Here is a 23,935-nt window from a genome sequence, read left to right as displayed (position 1 = left end):
GAATCGCAGCATGCCAGGCCTCCCTGTCCATCACCAACTCCCGAAGTTTACCCAAACTCATGTCCATTGAATCGGTGATGCCATCCAACCATCTCATCTTTTGTCATCCACTTCTCTTGCCCCCAATCCCTCCCAGCATCAGAGTCTTTTCCAGTAAGTCAACTCTTCACATGAGGTGGCCAAAATATTGGAGTTTCAGCTTCAGCATCAGTCCTTCCAATGAACACCAAGGACAGATCTCCTTTAGGATGGACTGGTTGGACTTCCTTGCCATCCAAGGGTCTCTCAAGAGTCTTCTCCAACACCACAGTTCAAAAGCATCAACTCTTCGGCGCTCAGCCTTCTTCACAGTACAACTCTCACATCCAAACGTGACCACTGGAAAAACCATAGCCTTGACTAGATGGACCTTTGTTGGCAAAGTAATGGCTCTGCTTTTTAATATGCTGTCTAGGCTGGTCATAACTTTCCTTCCAAGGAGTAAGAGTCTTTTAATTTCATGGTTACAATCACCATCTACAGTGATTTTGGAGCCCCCCCCCCCAAAAAAAAGTCTGACACCGTTTCCACTGTTTTCCCATCTATTTGCCATGAAGTGATGGGACCAGATGCCATGACCTTCATTTTCTGAATGTTGAACTTTAAGCCAACTTTTTCACTCTCCTCTTTCACTTTCATCAAGAGGCTTTTTAGTTCCTCTGCACTTTCTGCCATAAGGGTGGTGTCATCTGCATATCTGAGGTTATTGATATTTCTCCTGGCAATCTTGATTCCAGCTTGTGCTTCCTCCAGCCCAGTGTTTCTCATGATGTACTCTTCATATAAGTTAAATAAGCAGGGAGACAATATTCAGCCTTGACGTACTCCTTTTCCTATTTGGAACCAGTCTGTTGTTCCATGTCCAATTCTAACTGTTGCTTCCTGACCTGCATATAGGTTTCTCAAGAGGCAGGTCAGGTGGTCTGTATTCCCATCTCTTTCAGAATTTTCCACAGTTTATTGTGATCCACACAGTCAAAGGCTTTGGCATAGTCAATAAAGCAGAAATAGATGTTTTTCTGGACCTCTCTTGCTTTTTCCATGATCCAGCAGATGTTAGCAATTTGATCTCTGGTTCCTCTGTTTTTTCTAAAACCAGCTTGAACATCTGGAGGTTCACTCTGAAGTCTGGCTTGGAGAATTTTGAGTGTTACTTTACTAGCATGTGAGATGAGTGCAATTGTATGGTAGTTTGAGCATTCTTTGGCATTGCCTGTCTTTGGGATTGGAATGAAAACTGACATTTTCCAGGCCTGTGGTCACTGATGAGTTTTCCAAATTTGATGGCATATTGAGTGCAGCACTTTCACTGTTTTCAGGATTTGAAATAGCTCAACTGGAATTCCATCACCTCCACTAGCTTTGTTCATGGTGATGCTTTCTAAGGCCCACTTGACTTCACATTCCAGGATGTCTGGCTCTAGGTGAGTGATCACACCATTGTGATTATCTGGGTCATGAAGATCTTTTTGTACAGTTCTTCTGTGTATTCTTGCCACCTCTTCTTAATAGCTTCTGCTTCTGTTAGCTCCATACCATTTCTTTCTTTTATCGAGCCCATCTTTGCATGAGATGTTCCTTTGCTATCTTTAATTTTCTTGAAGAGATCTCTAGTTTTTCCCATGCTGTTGGTTTCCTCTATTTCATTGCATTGATTGCTGAGGAAGGCTTTCTTATCTCTCCTTGCTATTCTTTGCAACTCTGCATTCAGATGCTTATATATTTCTTTTTCTCCTTTGCTTTTCACTTCTCTTCTTTTCACAGCTATTTGTAAGGCCTCCTCAGACAGCCATTTGGCTTTTTTGCATTTCTTTTCCATGGGGATGGTCTTGATTCCTGTCTCTTGTACAATGTCACGAAGCTCCATCCATAGTTCATCAGGCTCTCTGTCTATCAGCTCTAGTCCCTTAAATCTATTTCTCACTTCCACTATATAATCACACGGGATTTTATTTAGATCATACCTCAATGGTCTAGTGGTTTTCTCTACTCTCTTCAATTTAAGTCTGAGTTTGGTAATAAGGAGTTCATGATCTGAGCCACAGTCCACTCCTGGTCTTGTTTTTGCTGACTGTATAGAGCTTCTCCATCTTTGGCTGCAAAGAGTACAATCAATCTGATTGCAGTGTTGACCGTCTGGTGATGTTCATGTGTAGAGTCTTCTCTTGTGTTGTTGGAAGAGGGTGTTTGGATGATAGTGTATATTAACTCATTCTGATATTTAAAGTCTATTGAATAGTTTAAAGGACTTCCTAGGCGGCTCAGTAGTAAAGAATTCACCTGCCAATTCAGGAGAGGCAGGAGACGCAGTTTCACTTCTTGAATCAGGAAGATCCCCTGGAGAAAGAAATGGCAACCAACTCCAGTACTCTTGCCTGGGAAATCCCATGGACAGAGGAGCCTGGCAGGCTACAGTCCATAGAGTTGCAGAGTTGGATATGATTGAAATGACTTAGCGTACATGCATGGATATTAATAATTTAAAGGAATGATGCTACTACTTTATTTTAAAATAAAAATATTTTTGTTGAGGAAGCTGGGTATTTCCTGAAACAAACTTCTAGTGTACTTCTTAGCATCCCCCAAATCTTTTTCCTGTGGTTTTGTCCTCAAAACCATTCTCTGCTCTGTTCTGAGAATTAGAGACCAACATTTGATACAGTCTGCAGATTATTGTTGTAGGAAGAAGGCGGATATGCTCAGTCATTTGCTAACCAGCCTAAGTTACTGATCCAACCTTGGGGTTTGCACGAACCATGTAATTTCTAAGATCCATCTCTAGGATCCTAACATGGTAGAGACCATGTGGACCAGACCTCCAGAGACCTGGGCTCAGTCCAAGCTCCTGCTCAATTAGCCCAAGGGCTTCAAGTATGTTCCATAACTTACCTGAAATATTTATCATTTTTAAAGCTTTGTAATGGGCATTATAATCTTACCACAAGAGATTTTCTGAGAATTAAATGAGAGAATGAAATTGAAAACACTTTGAAGCATTTATATCAACAAAATATCAGACATGGTTCCATATTTTTGAGTAATGCTAAAATGAACATCTTTGGTGCAACCTGGGTATACTCTGCTTATCCCAACAAGATATTACATATTGGATAAAAAGCATTATTCCAAAAAGTGGGGTTTAGGAGTTGATAGGTTTGAATATTTTTAAGACTTTTGAGGCATATTGCCAAATCATCCTCTACAGAAGTTACTCAAATTTACCTCCAACTAGCCTTATATGTGAATACTATTTCCTACAACCCTGGTCAAAACTGGGTATTATCTTTTCTTTTCATGTTTGCAAATTTGATCTTGTTTAATATTTTTAAGCCCCTAATGCTGCTGATATTTAAACAATGTTTATAATCTATTTGTATCTCTTCTTTTGTTGCATATATTTGCTTAGTGAGAGAACATACAGGGTCAGGAATATACTTTCCTTTCTCTAATTATCTCTTGGAGTGACCAGTATTTTTCCAAGTCTGTTACTTTGCTCATCATTCCTTATGACATTTCTTGACATATAAAAATATTTAAAATGTTTTGATAGCCAAAACATTTTAAGCATGAGATGCGAGATGGCTAATATTTATAATATTATAAATACGTCCTTCCTCAGTTTATAGCTTGAGTTGTCCTTCCCTTCCTTCTTGCCTCCACACACACTTTTAAAAACTAAAGTTCGGAACAGTTCACACTGCATGAATATTGTCGGTTTTTCTGATTTTAAAGTAATAGTCACAGATTGAATTGGCTGGCCTTAGATTCTTATTTGGAGATATTTTAAACAAGTTTCTCATGGATTTTACTTTAGGATTTTTTTTTTCTTGTTGGCTTCATTTTGATAAACAGTGTTTTCTATTTCATAGAGATTTTTAAATTTATGGAAATATTTAAATTTTCAACTTCCCTATCATGCTATCTCCACATTTTTCTTAATTTTATGATTGTTTTCTGTCACCTTTTCACTATACTTTTAAGTTGTATGTCTATTTTTATTCTTTCAAAGGTGGTTTTTGTTGGCTTACTAAATTATAGGCAATCTTTTCTGTGTTGAGGATCCCAAGGTCAATGAAATGTGTAGGATTCCTATCCTCATGATGCAAGCAGTCTAATGTCATCTGTTTTGTTAATTGTTTCTTAAAGAAGGATTTATTTGTCCAAAGCTGCCTTTAGCTTATTTATGTGTATTTGTTTCATTATTTTCTTTTTACTATTTTCTCAAATTAGTTTTTTTCTGAATTTTGTTATAATTTCCTTTCCTGAATGTTTAGTGTCTGTATTTCAATTTTTTCTTAATTATAATAGAACTTAAGGCTATAAATGTGACCCTGACTATAACATTAGTTCTCATCTATAAGTCTAATTTGTAACATTCTCATTATCAAAAATTATATGTTTAAAATTTTCTGATTCTAGAAGTATTGATCTTTAAATTTGTAAATCCTTGCATTGCACTTGTTTCTAGAAAGTTTCTCCTAATGCACACCAAGAAAGCAGATGCTTTTCATTTTTATTTTTAAAATTCTTTAACTTGTTACTTTAGTTTTTAGACTACATTAGGTAAGGATTGAATTTCATTTGTTTATTCTTAAGATGCTAACCATGTTCTCAGCACAATTGAGTGATTCTTCTTTTTCCACTAATTTATTATGTCACTGTTTTCACATTAAGTTGTGACTGAGCTGTCTCCTGTATTTAGATGTATTTATATTTTAAGTACTTTATGTTTATAATATGTTTTAAGGCCTTTATCATTACTCATGTTTAAAAGAAATTACTAGGTCTTCCACCTGTTTATTTTTTCAGATTATCTTTAGGATCACTTTGTCATTATATTAAAAAGAAAAATGGAAGCTCACTGGCCTCTCATTGAACCTATAGCCAATTTGGGGTAAAGCATTATATTTACAACACTGAAGAGATTTTCCATCCAAGAACCCGGTAGGTTTCTCCAAGCCTCTTCAGTTATTTATTGTTAGATGTCTTTTATAGTTGTCTTTTCTCCTTGAATGGATTCTTACACTTTTATGCTAAGTTTATTCCTGGATATACATAAGGCATGTTTGTACATGTATGCATAATCTACAAGGTTGTATACAGTTTCAAGACCTCTGTGGATACCAAGTCTGACAATGCTCAAGTTCCGTATATAAAGTGACATAGTATTTACATACAACCTGTGCACATCCTCTTGAATAAATTAAATGATCTCTGCTGCTGCTGCAGCTAGGTCGCTTCAGTTGTGTCCGACTCTGTGCGACCCCATAGACAGCAGCCCACCAGGCTCCTCTGTCCCTGGGATTCTCCAGGCAAGAACACTGGAGTGGGTTGCCATTTCCTTCTTCAGTGCATGAAAGTGAAAAGTGAAAGTCAAGTCACTCAGTCGTGCCCGACTCTTCATGACCCCCATGGACTGTGGCCTACCAGGCTCCTCCATCCATGGGATTTTCCAGGCAAGAGTACTGGAATGGGTTGCCATGTCCTTCTCCAAAATGATCTCTAGACTACTTAAATACCTAATACAATGTAAAAGCTATATAAATAGTTATAAACACAATGTAAATACTATGTTAACAGTTCTCAGTGCATAGCAAACTGAAGTTTTGCTTTTTGAAAGCCTCCAGCAATTCTTTTCAACCCTCAGTTTGTTGAATACATAGATACAGTGAATTTTTCTTCCTTCTAGATATTGCCATTCATAAGGAGGTTCCCATTTATTTAGGTACATCTCACAAGCTATTGAGTTCTTTTTAAAATATAGAGCTTATTTTTTAGAGCAGTTTCAGGCTCATGGCAATATCGAGCAGAAAGTCAAGAAAAATGTCTTAAATTCTCCCTGCTCCAACACATGCACAGCCAGCCCTATTGTCAATATCCCAGCCCAGTGCTGTATTTGTTACAAATGAACCTACACCGACACAGTATGATCAGCCAAAGTCCATAGTTTACATTAGAGATCATTCTCAGTGTTGTCTATTTTATGGGTTTGGATAAATTTATAGTGATGTGTGAAACTGAGCAACTTCATTTTCACTTTTCACTGTCATGCGTTGGAGAAGGAAACGGAAACCCACTCCAGTGTTCTTGCCTGGAGAATCCCAGGGACGGCGGAGCCTGGTGGACCGCCGTCTAGGTGGTCGCACAGAGTCAGACACGACTGAAGCGACTTAGCAGCAGCAGCATAGTGATGTGTATCCACAGTATCACATAGAATTGTCTCACTGCCTTAAAAACACTCTGTACTTTTTCTGTTCTTTTGTCCCTCACCCCTCCCCAACAACCACCCTGACAGTCTCTGATCTTTTTATTGCTTCCATAGTTTTTACTTTCCCAGAATATCATATAGTTTTAGTCGTATAGCATTCAGACTTTTCCAGTTGGCTTCCTTCTCTTTGTAATATATATTTAAGTTTCCTCCATGTCTCTTCAAGCCTTGATAGCTCATATCTTTTCAGTGCTGAATAATATTCTGTTTCCTGAATATACCATAGTTTATTCATTCTTTACCTACTGAAGAAACTCTTTGTTGCTTCCAAATTTTGACAGTTATAAATAATGCTACTACAAACGTCCTTGTGAGTTTCCTTGGTGTCTCAGTGGTATTAATAAAGAATCCGCCTGCCAATGCAGGAGATGAGGATTCGATTCCTGAGTCAGGAAGATCCCCTAGAGAAGGAAATGGCAACCCACTCCAGTATTCTTGCCTGGAAAGTCCCATGGACAGAGGAGCCTGGCAGGCTACAGTCCTTGGGGTCGTGAGAGTTGGACACGACTTAGCAACTAAACAACTTCCCTACATAGGCTTTTGTGTGAACACAGCTTTTCAACTCCTTCAGATAAATACCAAAGTGTGGGATTGCTGGATTATATGGTGAGAATATGCTTAGTTTTATTTAAAAAAAAAAAAGTCAGACTTTCAAAGTGGCTGTATCATTCTTCATTCCAGCATACATTCAGCACTTGGTGTTGTTGATGTTCTAAATTTGGGCCATTCGAATAGGTGTGTAGTCCTATCTCATTGTTTTAATTTGCATTTTCCTGTTGGTATACAATATGGAGTATCTTTCTATGTTTGCCATCTGCAATTCATTTTTGGTGGGGTGTTAAAACATTCAGCCCATTTCTAAAATCAGATTGTTTTCTTATTGTTGAATTTTAAGAGTCATTAGTATGTTTTGAATAACAATCATTAACATATATGTCTTTCTAAGTTCTATTTTTTTTAGTTATAATTCTACTTTTTTGATGTTGGCTATTTTTGTTGGTTATTTTGGGATTTCTAGGTAGACAATTATGTAGTCTTCTGACAGTAGGCATTTTTCTCTCTCTGAGAAAGCTATTTTTCTCACATGTCTTATTGCATTGGCTATAATTTCTAGAATAAAGTTAAAGAGGAGTGGTGATAATGAGCACCATTTCCTGTCTTATCTTAAACAGATCTTTCTGGAGCATTTCAGCTTTAAATATGATTCTAGTTGTTTCTTTGAGATTTATATTGTGTTCTTTAAAGAAAGTAGCCTTTCTCCCTTACAGTAAAATTATCATTCCCTATTTAAGACCTCCAAGTTGTTGAAGTCCCAGTATGTGCTGACATTATACTGTAAAGGAAAGAACCGAGGTACAGAAAAATGAAGCTACTGGCCTATTTCAAGCTAGAGCTAATACTCTCATTTCCTGGTAAAATGAGGTCTACACTTTTCTTTTTTTCTCTAAGTTGAAGCTCACTTTGCTGTAATTTTGCCTTCCTTAAAGCTGTCTTCTCTTAATTTTATCTTTACTCAATTTGCAAAATTTAGCATTGCTCTAATGATCCTTATTTATCACATTTCATTGACCAAGATTCTGAATTTGCCAAATCATTGCCTATAGAAAGGAAAGAAAAATGGAAAAGAAGGAAAACAGAAAGTACAAGGTATTCTTGTCTGTGTCCATTTTGTCTCTCTTCTCCGACCTCCCTGGACACTGCCCACCACCCCAGGCTGCTGCTGTTGTGGGTGAAGTAGAGCAGACTGTGCTCTCCTGAGAAGGGGCTGCCTTGCTCTGTGGGGTCCGATTGCTGATGGCATGACTGTGTCTGATTCCTTGAGGCCCGTCAGAATTTGGACGTCACAGAGGGCCACTGCATTTATTTGTCCTTCAGTGAGACTTGCCATTTACTAAATGGGGGTCCTTTCTTCTCTTGCAGCAGTGTGATTTCTTTTTGTAATGTGTACACTACAAATGCACCTGAGTAGCTTTTCATTTCGAGTCTTGAGGACACACACTAGCGATTTTCTTTTCTACTTGATATGCTCTCTGGAGAGGCAATTATTTTGTGAGCAGTATGTATGGATTTTTTTACGTTGAGTGTTTCATTTTGTGTGCTAGCTGCCTGCAGGGTTTTGGACAGCCATCTCTCTTCCTGCTGCTCTCACAGCAGCATCTGTGGGCTTTCCCATGTCTCACTTCTCTGTGGGCTGCGGGTTGTAAGAGCTGGAGGAGACACTTGGAGCTGTGTGGTCCAGCATTTCCCAGAACCAGTCCAGGAGATACTAATTTTGAAAGATGATCTTTGCCAAAGGGGTCTAGCGGTCAAACCCACAGATCTGCAATGAATAGAGAGAAGTTTTGCCATAAAAAAACAAAATCATATTCCATTTATTTTAACCCAGAGTCTTCTGAACATTTTATCCTATAGCCCTTTCCTTGCCTAGTAACAGTATCAGGTCTGCAAAATACTTTGAAAACACTCTGACCCCTCCCCACTTCTCACAGAAGAGTCTCACCCCTTCCCTGGTGAGTAGTGAACTGCACAATATCTCAAAGCCTCAAGCTGACTACTTGAAGTTATTTATAACTGTGAATCCGTTTAGGTTTATGGTGCCATCTCTGTGTAAATACGACCTTATAGACCTCATAATATCTATAGAGATGTATCTCTTTCCTTAGTGGGATTTCAGCCCACCTTGGCTTTTGTTGTTCTCATAAACCGTGAATCTTTCCAGTTCCTCTTGTATCTTTGAACTCACATTGCCTGTGGACACCTGTGCTGTGTGCACCTTACTTGACTCCTCAGGCCAGGTGGGGGGCCCTATCAGAGGCCGTTCTGTAAGGCTGTTTGCATCTGGGGGTGGGTTAAACACTGCCCAGGGACCCTGCGGCCACTGTCCTGAGCAACTTTCTATGTGGACTGATTCCATTTCCTCCTTCCCAATATCCCAGGCCTCAACCCAGCCGGTCAATCTGCCAAAGTGCTTGGAGCTATTTTTCCAGGAAGGATGAAAAGCTTCTGCTCCTCTTTTATCCTCCTTGGTGCAATCTTCGTTGGTAGAGTCCCCAAAGACCTCAGGGGGTGAGGAATCCAGAGCAAAGTAATCATCGCACACAATGAAGTTACCAGCTGTCTGTGAACTTTTGTGTTGTGTTAAGTGAGCATTCTTAAGGTACCTTGCTCCAGCCTTCCAGGGGCCTAGGTTAAAATGCATACTTCTACAGGTGCACAGAATGAGCAGTTCCCCTTGGGATGGGCCTTGTGAATCAACTGTGTTTTACATTTAAATATATATATATATATTTGACTGTGCCGGTCTTGGCTGAGGCATGTGAGTTCCTAGTTCCCTGACCAAGAATTGAACCCAGGCCCATACCCCCTGCATTGGGAGTGTGGAGTCTTTACCACTGAACCGCCAGGGAAGCCTTGTGAATCAACTTTTTAAAGAAACTCATCCAGGTGATTGCTTCATCTGAAAAAGTGTGAGATGATTTATTCCCAGAGGTACAAACCATCTTTTTCTTTACCAAGGTTTTGAATTCAAGTGTCAGTTATATCTCTTACCATAATAAATACAATACCAATTATTTTTTTTTATCTCCTCTCTCTTCACTGTTTCTCAAAAAGCAACATTGTCCACTCACCAACTTCATCCTCCTTTGAATTGTTTAGTACTCTGCTAACCTCATCTTCTGTTCCCAAGAAAGACATTCCAGCTTTGAAGCAATTGGAGCAAACAAAACAAAGAAACAATAAAGAGCCCCTTGAAGCTATTTAAAATAAACCATAATAAAGGGACAATTCCTTTACCCTTAATGTCTCCCCTATCCCCGCAGAGAGCCCCAAACAACAACCACAAAACAGAGACAGCAGGCTCTTCTCTCTGCCTCTGAAAAAGCCAGCCAACCAGAGATCTAGCCTTGCCTCTCTCTGGCTGTGTTCGCAGGGCGGACAGATCCCCAGGCTCTACTGTGCTGATGCAGCTGGACACTGGGCAATGCACTCCTCAGTCATTCAAGGGGTCATATAAACAATAGAATAAGTAAGCATAACATTAAGTTCAATGCTGGCTTCCTAAGGGAAAAAGGAGAAAGGATCATTTCATCCATTCATAAGCTAGAAAAACAGAAATATCTCCCTGAAACAAACAGACCTTCTTCATGTTTAAACTTATTGGTAAGATGGCTGGGAGAGGGTTTTGGCTCCTGGTATCTTTCTAAAGGGCTTCCCTGGGGGCTCAGTGGTAAAGAACCCGCAGTCCAATGCAGGAGACAGCAGTTCAATCCCTGGGTCAGGAAGACCCCCTGGAGAAGGAAATGGCAACCCACTCCAGGGTTCCTGCCTGGAGAATCCCATGAACAAAAGAGCCTGGTGGGCTACAGTCCATGGGATCACAAGAGAGCTGGACACAACTTAGCAACTAAATAATAACAACAATCTTTCTAAAAGAGTATGAGCATTATTTCACTTACAAACACATAGAAATGAGCATTTGTTGAAGACCTACTCTGTGTCCAATATTTTGACCACCTGATGTGAAGAGCTGACTCATTTGAAAAGACCCTGATGTTGGGAAAGATTGAAGGCAGGAGGAGAAGGGGCCGACAGAGGGTGAAATGGTTGGATGGCATCACTGACTCAATGGACATGAGTTTGGGTAAACTCGGAGTTGGTGATGGACAGGGAGACCCGGCATGCTGCAGTCCATGGTATCACAAGGAGTCGGAAACGACTGAGGGACTGAACTGAACTGAGCTGTGTCATATTCATAGTATTTCTGCAACACTTTCACAATAGTTTACATTTAGTAACACTTATTAGGGGACAAGCACATCTTACTGTAAAATAGTTTATTTGTTTGTCTCACTTAATTCTTAAAACAAGCAGAAGAGAAACAAGTGTAAGAGAATATCCCTTAAAAAAAAAAAACAGAAATAGAGTCACAGATGTAGAAAAACTTATGGTTATAGGGGAGAAAGCAGGGATGGGAGGGCAGGGATAAACTGGGAGATGGGGGCTGACATATAAACACTACTATATATGAAACAGACAACTAATAAGGATTTGCTTCATAGCACAGGGCACTCTATTCAACAATCAGTAAAGACCTATGCTGCTGCTGCTAAGTCACTGCAGTCGTGTCTGACTCTGTGTGACCCCACAGACGTCAGCCCATCAGGCTCCACTGTCCCTGGGATTCTCCAGGCAAGAATGCTGGAGTGGGTTGCCATTTCCTTCTCCAATAGATGAACGTGGAAAGTGAAAGTGAAGTTGCTCAGTCTAGTCCGACTCTTAGCGACCCCATGGACCGCAGCCTCCCAGGCTCCTCCATCCATGGGATTTTCCTGGCAAGAGTACTGGAGTGGGGTGCCATTGTAAAGACCTCTATGGGAAAAGAATCTAAAAAGAGTGGATATGTGCATACATAGAACTACCACATTGTAAATCAACTGTACTCCAATAAAAAACTGTTTTAAGAGAAGAATACTCATCTTAAAGCTGAGAAAACTGAAGCTTACAGTGTTTTGAAGTCACAGATTTATAAACTCTGAATTGGAAATAAAAATCAAGCCTAAATCAAGACTCTATTTTTTAAATCCTGTTTATTATAAATGATTTCTTATAATTTTCCTAAGTAGGGCCTGTTTTCATAACTAAGACATTCTGTGGCCCTCGACAGGGGAAGCAGCCTCCAGGAAACCCTGTCCTGGATGTTCCCAACAGAGCTGGGGCTTCTGTCTATCCGTCAGAACAGCTCCTGCTCAGACAAGGCCCCCGGAGAAGAGCCCAGTAACTCAATTCCAGGGAGACAAGGAGGTGTCCCAGCCCTGGTGGCCTCTATCTGCCTGGGGCTTTGAAAGTGAAGTTGGATTGACTCTTCTATAAATTTCACCTCTGCTTAATTTTTTTCTTCCCCGGGAGGATCCCCAATAACACCTACTTTCAAATTTAAGGGTCACCACGTGTGGCCAGACAGTGCTAATCCAGAAACCACCTAAGTCTATTTTCATGAGATCACAGAATGCCTCTGTGGAGACGGTAGCTTTGAGGAATTTGCTGTTACTCCAAACAGGCAGAGGGATGATAAACCTTAGCATCTGGACACGGGCAGCCTGCTCCGCAGTGAGAAAGGCATGAGTAGTTAGTAGTTGACAGTAGTTAGTAGTGAGTAGTTGACAGAGTTTTGATCAAGGATCCCTGGTCTGTGCTTATGGAAGGAAGTGCAAATAGAAATAGGCAAGTCTTGATGAACAGAGAGTTTCTTCCTCCATCCACTTCCAAAAGCCTTCCCCCACAAACTCCCTCTTCATTCTGAGAACCGTTAAACAAAAATAATTGCTTTAATCTTTTTCTTTTAATTCTGAGCTCAGATCAAGTGTAGAAACCTTCATAAAGATCCATAGTAAAATATTTTCATCATTGCTCGGAACTGATTAGTCTTTCATACACACACACACACACACACACACACACACACTCACTCCATCAGTAAGTCCTCAGTTACCCACTGTCGCCTTTACACACAGGCAGGCACACACACACACACACACACACACACACACACACACACACTCCTTATTGTTTTAAATTATCCTTTTGCTTCTCAGAACTATAGAGATCATGGATTAGGGACACCAAGAGATCTTTTGATGCTCAGATTTGGCTGTTTTCATCATCGACAATTGCTTTAATCTTTATGCAAAGAATCATCTTCTCATCCTAGGGCATATTAGCAATCCCATCGCTGTGTCCATTTCTGCCCCCTGGGAACCCTCCTCTTTTGGATCTACCAGGCGCAGAAGGCATCAAGCTGCCCAAGCCCCTGGGTTGCCTTTATCTGTCTGAGGGGGAGCTCTACTTAACTGCTCTTCCCCCCTGCTGACCATTCTAAATCACACTGCCTTTCCAACCTGTGGGGCTGGAAACTTCAAAGGCCTGGGTCATCGCCCTACTTAGCATCTGTGAATGTCCAGCAACCCGGAAACTTGAAAGAGAATGTCATCAGCTCCCTTGAGAAATCACCGTTAATTTTGTAGCTGATGGTCCTGCCTGCAAAGCCTGGGGCGGTGTGCTCGTGCGTGTGTGTGTGTGTGTGTGTGGGCGTGCGTGTGTGCTGTTCCTCTTCACTTCTGCTTAGGTTCTAGCAAACACTGGAAACAGCGCTGAGGTTGACAATCTGGAGAGGCTGCAGTGAATGTCGCATTTTGTCCTTGGGGTCAATCTATATAGAGTTTGGAAAGGCTACAGTGAATGTTGCATTTTATCCTTGGGGTCAATCTATATAGAGTTAAGGAAGGAATCTAGTCCCAAAGGGTGGGAGTGGGGAGCAACTCAGGAAAGACCACCACGGAAAAGAATCAGTGGGAACTCACTCAGAATCCCAGGTGAAAATTGTATTTCTTTTATTGTCTAGGCAACACAGCAGAAATCTTCAGCAGGTTTAAATACACAGTTTTGGGTGAAAAGTTCAATGGACAAATCCTCAGGTTTTCTGCGTGATGGAAAACTTTGTTTTAAGCTCTGTTTCAGTGTGGAAGGGGCTTTTCCTTTCACAAGAATGCAGCCCCATCAGATATCCCATTCCCTAAGGAAGCTGAGATGAGAGCTCCATGCTTGCAGAATAGAAACCTCTGAGCTGCACATACTGCATGGAGGAGACCAGCTTCTCTAGCACGGCTGGTGAGGCTCTGCTCTTTGAAGTCTCTGTTGCTGAAAAGCTGACGTCTGGGCAACGGCAGGTCAGGATGGAGCACAGTGAGAAAGACCAGCCATCAGTGATAAGGCCTGGATCTTGAGAAGGTCCAGACCAATGCTGCCTGCCCAGCCCACACTGGGCGCAGGTGAGGAACCCTGGTGTTTATCTTTCAAGTCTCTTGACGCAAATTCTTGTCTCGGTGTGAAGATGATCCATCAAGGGGGAGAAGGGGCTTTGACTGCTTTAGGGCACTCTCAAGGACTTTATCTCAAGAAGTGTGGCCGGAGGGTGGGCGCAGGGAGAAATAGGCATGGGTTCTTCCAGCTCACCTCCCCATCCTGGAGGGGTCAGAGCCCTTATTGGTGCAGGGAGTGAAACTCACAGGGTATTCACAGAGTTCCCAGAGCTGAACCCAGGGAGCATTTACACCAGAGTTTAGGATATCCACTCAGGCCTTTCTTAACTTCTCATGTTAACCCTCACTTATAGGTGCAGGTTTTCTTTCAGCTTTATTGAGATAATAATTGACTATACAGTACTGTATAAAGTATAAAGCATAATGATTTTTTAATCTTTATTGAAGTGTAGTTGATTTACAAAGCTGTGTTAGTTTTTGCTGTACAGCAAAGTGAATCAGATTTTTAAGATTCTTTTTAAGATTCTTTTGGTTATTACAGAATACTGAATAGTGTTCCCTGTGCTATGCAGCAGGTTCTTATTAATTAACTATTTTATATATAGCAGTGTTGCTGATAAAGGTCCATGTAGTCAAAGCTGTAGTTTTCCAGTAATCATGTACAGATATGAGAGCTAGACTATAAAGAAGGCTGATCACTGAAGAACTGATGCTTTCAAACTGTGTCTTCTCTCAAGAGAAGACTCTTGAGAGTCCCTTGGACTGCAAGGAGATAAAACCAGTCAGTCCCAAAGGAAATCAGTCCTGAATATTCTTTGGAAAGAACTGATGCTGAAGCTGAAGCTCCAATCCTTTGGCTACCTGATGCAAAGAACTGACTCATTTGAAAAGACCCTGCTGCTGGAAAAGATTGAAGGCAAAAGCAGAAGGGGGCAACAGAGGATGAAATGGTTGGATGGCATCACTGGCTCAATGGACATGAGTTTGAGCAAATTCTGGGAGGTAGTGAAGGACAGGGAAGCCTGGTGTGCTGCAGTCCTTGGGGTCTCATAGAGCTGGGCACTACTGAGCAACTGAACAATGATACAGTAGTATATGCATGTCAATCCCAATCTCCCAACTTATTCTTCCCCCTTTTTTCCCTCCTGGTAACCGTAAGTTTGTTTTCTACATTTGTGACTCTGTTTGTAAATAAGTTCATTTGTACCATTTTTTAACTTACATACATTATGAAATAATTATCATAATAATTTCAGTGGAAATCCATCATCTGATATAACATTACATAAATTGATTAGAAGGTATTTTTCTTTTGTGATAAGAACTCTCAGCATTCACTCTTTTAACTTTCCTATGTAACATACAGCAGTGCTATTATCCTCATCGAGTTGTACATTACTTTTGTTCAGTTCAGTTCAGTCGCTCAGTCATGTCCGACTCTTTGCGACCCCATGAATCGCAGCACGCCAGGCCTCCCTGTCCATCGCTAACTCCCGGAGTTCACTCAGAGTTGCGTCCATCGAGTCCGTGATGCCATCCAGCCATCTCATCCTCTGTTGTTGCCTTCTCCTCCTGCCCCCAATCCCTTCCAGCATCAAAGTCTTCTCCAATGAGTCAACTCTTCTCATGAGGTGGCCAAAGTACTGGAGTTTCAGCTTTAGCATCATTCTCCTTCCAAAGAAATCCCAGGGTTGATCTCCTCCGTCAGAATGGACTGGTTGGATCGCCTTGCAGTCCAAGGAACTCTCAAGAGTCTTCTCCAACACCACAGTTCAAAAACATCAATTCTTTGGTGCTCAGCCTTCTTCACAGTCCAACTCTCACATCCATACATGACCACAGGAGAAACCATAGCCTTGACTAGACTGACCTTAGTGAGCAAAGTAATGTCTCTGCTTTTGAATATGCTATCTAGCTTGGTCATAACTTTCCTTCCAAGGAGTAAGCGTCTTTTAATTTCATGGCTGCAATCACCATCTGCAGTGATTTTGGAGCCCCAAAAATAAAGTCTGACACTGTTTCCACTGTTTCCCCATCTATTTACCATGAAGTGATTGGACCGGATGCCATGATCTTTGTTTTCTGAATGTTGAGCTTTAAGCCAACTTTTTCGCTCTCCTCTTTCACTTTCATCAAGAGGCTTTTGAGTTCCTCTTCACTTTCTGCCATAAGGGTGGTGTCATCTGCATATCTGAGGTTATTGATATTTCTCCCGGCAATCCTGATTCCAGCTTCTGTTTCTTCCAGTCCAGCATTTCTCATGATGTACTCTGCATAGAAGTTAAATAAGCAGGGTGACAATATACAGCCTTGATATACTCCTTTTCCTATTTGGAACCAGTCTGTTGTTCCATGTCCAGTTCTAACTGTTGCTTCCTGACCTGCATACAGATTTCTCAAGAGGCAGGTCAGGGTCTGGTATTCCCATCTCTTTCAGAATTTTCCACAGCTTATTGTGATCCACACAGTCAAAGGCTCTGGCATAGTCAATAAAGCAGAAATAGATGTTTTTCTGGAACTCTCTTGCTTTTCCATGATCCAGCGAATGTTACTTTTGTAGTACTTGCTTATTTGATGACTAGAAGTTTGTACTCTTAGACTGCTTTCATCCATTTCCCCCTCCCTGTAACCCCTGCTTCTGGTGACCACAAATCTCATCTCTTTTCCTATGAGTTTGTTAGTTTGTTTTGAAGTATAATTGATTTACAACACTGTGTATGCGACATAGGGGTTTGATCTTTCAAAATGATCACCACGATAAGTCTAATTGTCACGTGTCACCATATAAAAATATTACCTAATTATTGACTACATCCCCCACACTGTGCCTTTTATACCTGTGACTCATTTCTTTTGTTACCGAGCGTTTGTGCCTCCTAATTTTTCCCTCTATTTCTCTCCTCTCCCAAACCCCCTCCACTCTGGCAGCCTCCTCTCCGAGCTCTGTATCTATGATTCTCCCTGTTTGTTCATTTGCTTCATATTTTAGGCCTCACGTATAAGGGAAACCACACAGTATTTGTCTTTCCCTGACTTATTTCACTTAGCATAATACCCTGTAGGTCCACCCATGGTGTTGCAAATGGCAAGATTCCATTCTTTTTTATGGCTGAGTACTAGTCCACCATGTGTATGTATATATATATACACCACATTGTCTTCAACTATTCGTCTATTGGTGGGCACTTCGGTTGCTTCCGTATCCTGGTCATTGTAAATAATGCTGCAATGAACCCAGGAGTGCATACGTCTTTTCTGATTCATGCTCTTGTTTTCTTCAGATAAACACCCAGGATTGAAATTGCTATGTCATACAGCAGTTGTATTATTAATTTTTGGAGGAATCTCCTTACTGTTTTCCATAATGGCTGTAGCAATTTACATTCACACCAACAGTGCACCAGGTTCCCTTTTCTCTACACCTATTTGCTGTCTTTTTATAGCCATTCTGACAGGTGCAGGGTGACATCTCACTGTAGCTTTGATTTGCATTTCCCCCATAATTAATGATGCTGAGCATATTTTCACGTACATGTTGGCCTACATGTCTTCTTTGGAAAACAGTCTATTCAGACACAATTTTTTTAATTGAGAGTTTTAAGTATATGATTTTATTTTCTAAGAAGTTTTTATTTTTTCATTGAGTCCTTTTATAAACAACCCTGTAAAAATATCCCACTTAAACAGTTCCAGTCATGAATTTTTATTATTGTTATTCTAGCCCAGGACTACAATGTTTTATTTAGTATTATAAAATGCAAGACCATACAAATCAGAAAAAGAATGTTTCTGAATTTCATCCTTCTGAGATAACCACCATTAATCACTGGTAGATAGACCTCATTCCAAACAGTCTTTCTATGCCTATGGAATCTTTTCTGTTTGTGAAAACAATCTAGGCAAAGTACATTAGAACTGACTTTGGGTAAGTAAACAACACACACGTATTAATACACTCACAGTCAAACTAGTCAGTTTTAAGGGAAATCAACCCTGACTACTCATTGGAAGGACTGATGCTGAAGCTGAAGCTCCAGTATTTTTGACCATCTGATTCGAACAGCTGACTCATTGGAAAAGTTCCCGGTGCTGGGAAAGACTGAGGGCATAAGAGAAAAGGGCATCAGAGGATGAGATGGCTGGATGGCAACACCAATGCAGCGTACATGAACGTGGGCAAACTGCGGGAGACGGCGAGGGACGGGGAGGCCTGGCGTGCTGCAGGCCATGGGGCCGCAAAGAGTCAGACATGACTAGGCGACCGAACAACAACAACAACACACACACACATTCAGTACTGCAGATGGAGCCACACTATACACTCCAAAATGCAGTTTGTCTTCTTGTTGACAACTTCATAGGCATCTCACTGATGTCTGACTTAACTAATCCCCAGCTGATGGACCTTTAGGTGGCTTCCAATTGTTAAAAACAAAGCACTGCAAAAAGCACCAATAAATTTATTATAGAATAAGGATTACTATGAGCAGTTGTTGTTGTTCAGTTGCTCAGTGGCAACTGACTTTTTGAGATCCCATGGACTGCAACACACCAGGCTTCCTTGTCCTTCACTATCTCCCTGAGTTTTCTCAGACTCATGTCCATTGAGTTGGTGATTCCATCCAACCTTAATCCTCTGTCATCCCCTTCTCCTCCTGCCTTCAATCTTTCCAATGAATATTCAGGACTGATTTCCTTTGGGATGGACTGGTTTGATCTCCTTACTGTCCAAGGGACTCTCAAGTGTCTTCTCCAACACCACAGTGTGAAGGCATCAATTCTTTGGCCCTCAACCTTCTTTATGGTTAACTGTCACATCCATACATGACTACTACTGGAAAAACCATAGCTTTGACTATACAGAACTTTGTTGTCAAAGTAATGTCTCTGCTTCTTAATACACTGTCTAGGCTTGTCATAGCTTTTCTTTTAAGGAGTAAGTGTTTTCAGTTTCATGGCTGCAGTCACCATCTGCAGTGATTTTGGAGCCCAAGAAAATCAAGTCTGTCACTGTGTCCTTTTTTTTTTTTTTGTCATCTACTTGCCATGAAGTGATGGGACAGGATGCCATGATCTTGGTTTTTTGAATGTTGAGCTTTTAATTTCTTAACTTAAAAAAAAAAATGGAGGGTACCCTGACCTTGAAATTCCCAGTCTCAAGGGCTGTGAGACATCAACTTCTGTTTGCTTATAAACTGTCCAGTTGATGGCACTTTTTTTTATAGTGGCTTGAGTGACTAAAGACAAACATCTTTTAGTACAATTTAGAATATTGATGATATTTCCATTTTTGGGGCAATTAAAAATAATGATGCAATGAGATTTCTCCAACCAGTACCTTTGCATATTTATGCCACTATTTCTGTAGGATAAATTCTGAGGAGCAGGGTTGCTAGGTCAAAGAATATGGGTATCTTTCAATTTTGATTTCTTTAAATTTTTTGCTTCCTTGTCACCTTCCAACGTGCCATTTACCCAATGAACAAATCCAACTCCTCGGTAGTTTTTACTTCTTAGCTTTCATGCATGTGTGCAAAGTCCCTTCAGTCATGTGCGACTCATCACCCTGACCCTTGTCTTCATCTTCACGTGGAGTTCTCCCTATCTGTGTATCTGCCTCCAAATTTCCTCCTTTGTGAAAACACCCATCAGACTGGGTTTGGATTCCCTCTCATGACCTCATTTTCACTTGATGACCTCTATAAAGACCCTTTCTTCAAATATGGTCACATTCTGAGGGTCTGGGGGCTAGGGCTTCAGTGTATCCATGGGGTGCGTGTGTGTGTGCTAAGTTGCTTCAGTCGTGTCCAACTCTTTGTGACCCCATGGACTGTAGCCCACCAGACTCCTCTGTCCATGGAACTCTCCAGGCAAGAATACTGGAGTGGGTTGCCATATCCTTCTCCAATGCATGAAAGTGAAAACTGAAAGTGAAGTCACTCAGTCGTGTCTGACTCTTAGCAACATACTCCTTTCCAGATGATTCCGTATTTTCAAGGTTACTGAAAGGAAATGGCAACCCACTTCAGTATTCTTGCCTGAGAAATCCCACAGACAGAGGAGGCTTGTGGGCTCCAATCCACGGAGTCACAAAAGTGTCCCACTCGAGTTAGCAATGGAACAATAAGGACAGTGTGAAATGTTATCAACTGAGGGGAGCCAGGTGAACCTTTACACAGAATGTCTCGATTATTGTTAAAATTTCCTCCGAGGTTACAATTACTTAAAACTGAATTAAAAAATACATGTCCCTCATGGAAATAGAGAATAATAAATAGAGAATAGAGCATTGTTTTTAGTCCTTATCAATTATTTGGGGAAAATTCACTAAATGATCACAGTGATTGTCCCCTGAGGGGCAGTTATGTTTCTGAATTTTCATTTTTTCCACAATTTCTTTAAATATCCAGATTTTCTACTTTGATTGTGAATAATCTTATAATTTATTATTATACTAAAGGTGAAGTGTTAAATTAGCTTTCGTGGCTGAGAGAAATCACCTATGATTAGAGACTAGAAGAGGTTTAGGAAAATTGCAGTGTAGGAAAAGGCCTGGCTCCTAATGAATGGGTAGAATTTCTGATTGAGCAGGAAGGCTGGAGAGAACTGTGGAGACTCAGGAAAGGAGGTGGAGGTGTTGATAGACAATAGGGAGCAAGGATTTTCAGCCGAGGAAGACTGGTGGGGTGGGGTTTAGGAAGAAGACTCTAGTCATGGCCTTTAGGAGAAACGGCGCCTGGGGAAGGACCAGCCCACAAGCAGTTTCCCAAGCCCAGGTAGGAGGTAATGAAGGGGTACATTCAAGTCCTGGGAGACGCTGGAGAGGGAGACCACGGCAGCTCACGCTGGACTGAAGTGTCAGTCTTTCCAGGGTCAGCCTCTCCCCCAAAGCAGCAGAGAAAGCTCTCGTTGCCTTTCTCAGCAGCAGCTGCAGGTGAAATGAGCAGGGCCCTCTCAGCCTTCCCCCCCCCCACGCCCTCCACCTGCCTTTTGTCTGTAGAAAAAATTCAAAGAATAACTTTAATCAGAGAAATGAGAAAATACAGATGCAAAGGAAAACTGTCAAACAGCACCAGATAATCATAGTTTAGTCATTAAGCAAAGTCAAGGACATTCACTTCTTCCTCGACTTCCCTAGCGGCTCAGACGGTAAAGCATCTGCCTACAATGTGGGAGACCCGGCTTGGATCCCTGGACCGGGAAGATCCTCTGGAGAAGGAAATGGCAACACAGTTCAGTATTCTTGCCTGGAAAATCCTATGGACAGAGGAGCCTGGTAAGCTACAGTCCGTGGGGTCGCAAGGAGTCGGACACGACTGAGCGACCTCACTTCTTCACTTCGAGGGTTATCGATAATATTCTGAGTCATTTCCCTTGAGCTGTGCTGTTGATGCTAAAACCTCCACCAGGTGGAAGACATTAACTACATGGTGACCAGACTAACCATGACATGTTGCTGTTTGTTGTTTTAGTCATTAAACCATATCCGCCTCTTTTGTGACCCCGTGGACTATAGCTAGCCAGGTTCTTTGGTCCATGGCATTTTCCAGGCAAGAATAATGGAGTGGATTGCCATTTCCTTCTCCAGGGGATCTTCCCAACCAGGGGTTGAACCTGGGTCTCCTTCACTGGCAGGCAGATTCTTTACCACTGAGCCACCAGGGAAGCCTGTGGCCACAGTGCCAAGAGTTGGCCTCAAAGAAATGGGAACAAACTGACCCTGGAACTGAAGAATAAGTGTACTTAAAACAATCAAGAGGACCCTGATCAGACCACGGCAAGACCAATTTCGAGGTGATTGTCAGAGCTGACTTTGCTGCTCTGTAGGTAGCCCCCTCCCTCCATTCTATACATCCCTAAAATTCCCCTTGAAAAACTCTTGCCCCTGATTGTCAGGAGGGCTTGGCCTTTGGACACCAGTCCACCCCTTATCTTGGTTGCTGATTTCCAAAATAAAACTAACTTTCCTTTCCATCATCCTTGCCTCTCCATTATTGGCTTTAGAGCAGTGAGCAGTCTGATCCCACTTTCAGTAACATAGGGACATAAGCAGGTTTTTCTAGCTCAGCTATTTGAGAAAAATAAATCTGAGTTTAGAGGCCTGGAAGCATTTTGCAATTTCTCATTCACAAGAGGTCATGCTCAGGCTAGCAAAAAGAGGGTAATTTCAACCACAATGAATGTCTTTTCCCTTGAGAACGCTGCATTTCTCCAAAACATCAAAAAGAAAAAAAAAAAAAGCATGTGTTTGACCAGTTTCATTTTTAGATCAATATTTTTCAAGGCACAAAAGAAATTTCAGTTCACGGGGAAACAATAACAGGAGTCGTGGAGACTCTTGCCACTGACCCCTCTTTCAATCACCAGAACAGTGTGTCCAGGAGAAGGCACGGTTCTTATTTCTCCTTCATTTCTTTGTTTTAAATGCAGTCCCACCATTCCCCTGTTCATCTTCCAAAGAGCCATAGAAAATAGTCCCATAACATGCACTGTCAGGGATTAAGTAACTGGCTTATGGGGATTGAATCTTAAAGGTAACTCTTTGGCAAAAATAATAGTAATAATAATAACTCCCCAATCCCTTACAACCACAAAGTGGGCTTCCCAGGTGGCACTAGTCGTAAAGAACCCACCTACTAACGCAGGAGACATAAGAGACGTTGATTTAATCTCTGGGTTGGGAAGATCCCCGGAGGAGGGCATGGCAACCCACTCCAGTATTCTAGCCTGAAGGAACCCTTGGACAGAGGAGCCTGGCGGGCAGCAGTCCGTAGGATCACAAAGAGTCAGACACCACTGAAGCAACTTAGCCTACATGCACACAACCACAAAGCTTTGTTTCTCGCATAAGTTACACTTTGGCAGAAGGTTGGCTCTGTCCTCCCTTGTCCAGAGACACATCCAAGGAGCAGCTGATCTGGGGGCCAAGGTCTCCTTCTCATGGTGAAGGGAAATAGCCAGAAAGCTTAAACAAAACAAAAGAAAAGCAAGCAACAGCAACAGCAACAACCCTGACAATGGATCTTAAAATACCACCTGGTCAGCTGGGGACAGGCAGGCTATGTCACTTTTGCTCACATTTCATTGGCCAAAGCAAGTCCCACCCCCAAACTCACCCAGTAGGATAGGAAGTAGACTCCACCCAACAAAGGCACCACAGTCACAGGCCAGCTGGGCCACCATATAAGCTCCTAGCAGGGAGGGGAAACAGGGCAGGCTGTGCCACGGCCGGTGGTTGAGGGGCTGGCATTAGACACCACCTGGTGGGCCCTAATGCTTTGACTCTCCCTACTACTCTGCGCTTCCTCTCAATATGCTTCATGGGCTCACTGGTTGGAGCTCTGCTCCCAGACCTGTGCCTTGGATTCTCAGCCTTTGGTGAGGATTCTGTTTCATGTTGTAAAGGGACCGTTTGTATGTGTGCATGCTCAGTCACTCAGTTGTGTCCGACTCTTTGCGACCCCATGGACCATAACCCACCAGGCTCTTCTGTTCATGGACAGTGACAAATTAGCAAAAGTGACATAGCCTGTCTGTCCCCAGCTGACCAGATGGTATTTTAAGAATACTGGAGTGGGTAGCCATTCCCTACTCCAGGAGATCTTCCCAACCCAAGGATCAATCCACATCTCTTGTATTGGCAGGTTGATTCTTTACCACTGCGCCATCTGGGAAGTCCAAAGAACCGCTTAGGACCACCAAATTTCCACCCAAACCATGACCTCTGGACTGTGCCCCAGTGGTGTAAAGGATGATTCAAGTCCAGTTCAAGCTCAACTTTCTTTCATGATGCATGAGTTTGAGTTGTTGA

General features: G+C 41.7%; 1 protein-coding gene, 1 long non-coding RNA gene, 1 other non-coding gene and 1 pseudogene across 3 annotated transcripts in view; 2 read left to right on the top strand and 2 right to left on the bottom strand.

Annotated features, from left to right (window-relative positions):
* The window catches only part of SPP2 (secreted phosphoprotein 2), a 553,934-nt gene that overhangs the window by 267,494 nt on the left and 262,505 nt on the right, over window positions 1-23,935 (top strand). The window lies entirely within an intron of this gene.
* The window catches only part of LOC121818818 (uncharacterized), a 32,078-nt gene that overhangs the window by 5,462 nt on the left and 2,681 nt on the right, over window positions 1-23,935 (top strand). Inside the window, exon 3 of the long non-coding RNA XR_009596478.1 lies at window positions 21,263-21,400. This is a non-coding gene — a long non-coding RNA (uncharacterized LOC121818818). The remainder of the gene's footprint in view (window positions 1-21,262; window positions 21,401-23,935) is intronic.
* Window positions 12,655-12,718, bottom strand: LOC114111335 (small nucleolar RNA U2-30; annotated as a pseudogene).
* LOC114111345 (small nucleolar RNA U2-19) lies at window positions 12,895-12,974 on the bottom strand. Its single transcript, XR_003587416.1, has one exon. It is a non-coding gene; the product is annotated as a small nucleolar RNA U2-19 (small nucleolar RNA).

This window comes from Ovis aries, chromosome 1 (genome assembly GCF_016772045.2).
Source record: "Ovis aries strain OAR_USU_Benz2616 breed Rambouillet chromosome 1, ARS-UI_Ramb_v3.0, whole genome shotgun sequence".
Lineage (NCBI taxonomy): Eukaryota > Metazoa > Chordata > Mammalia > Artiodactyla > Bovidae > Ovis > Ovis aries.
Note: the sequence above shows the minus strand (reverse complement) of the source record. Positions and strands in the feature narration are given on the sequence as shown.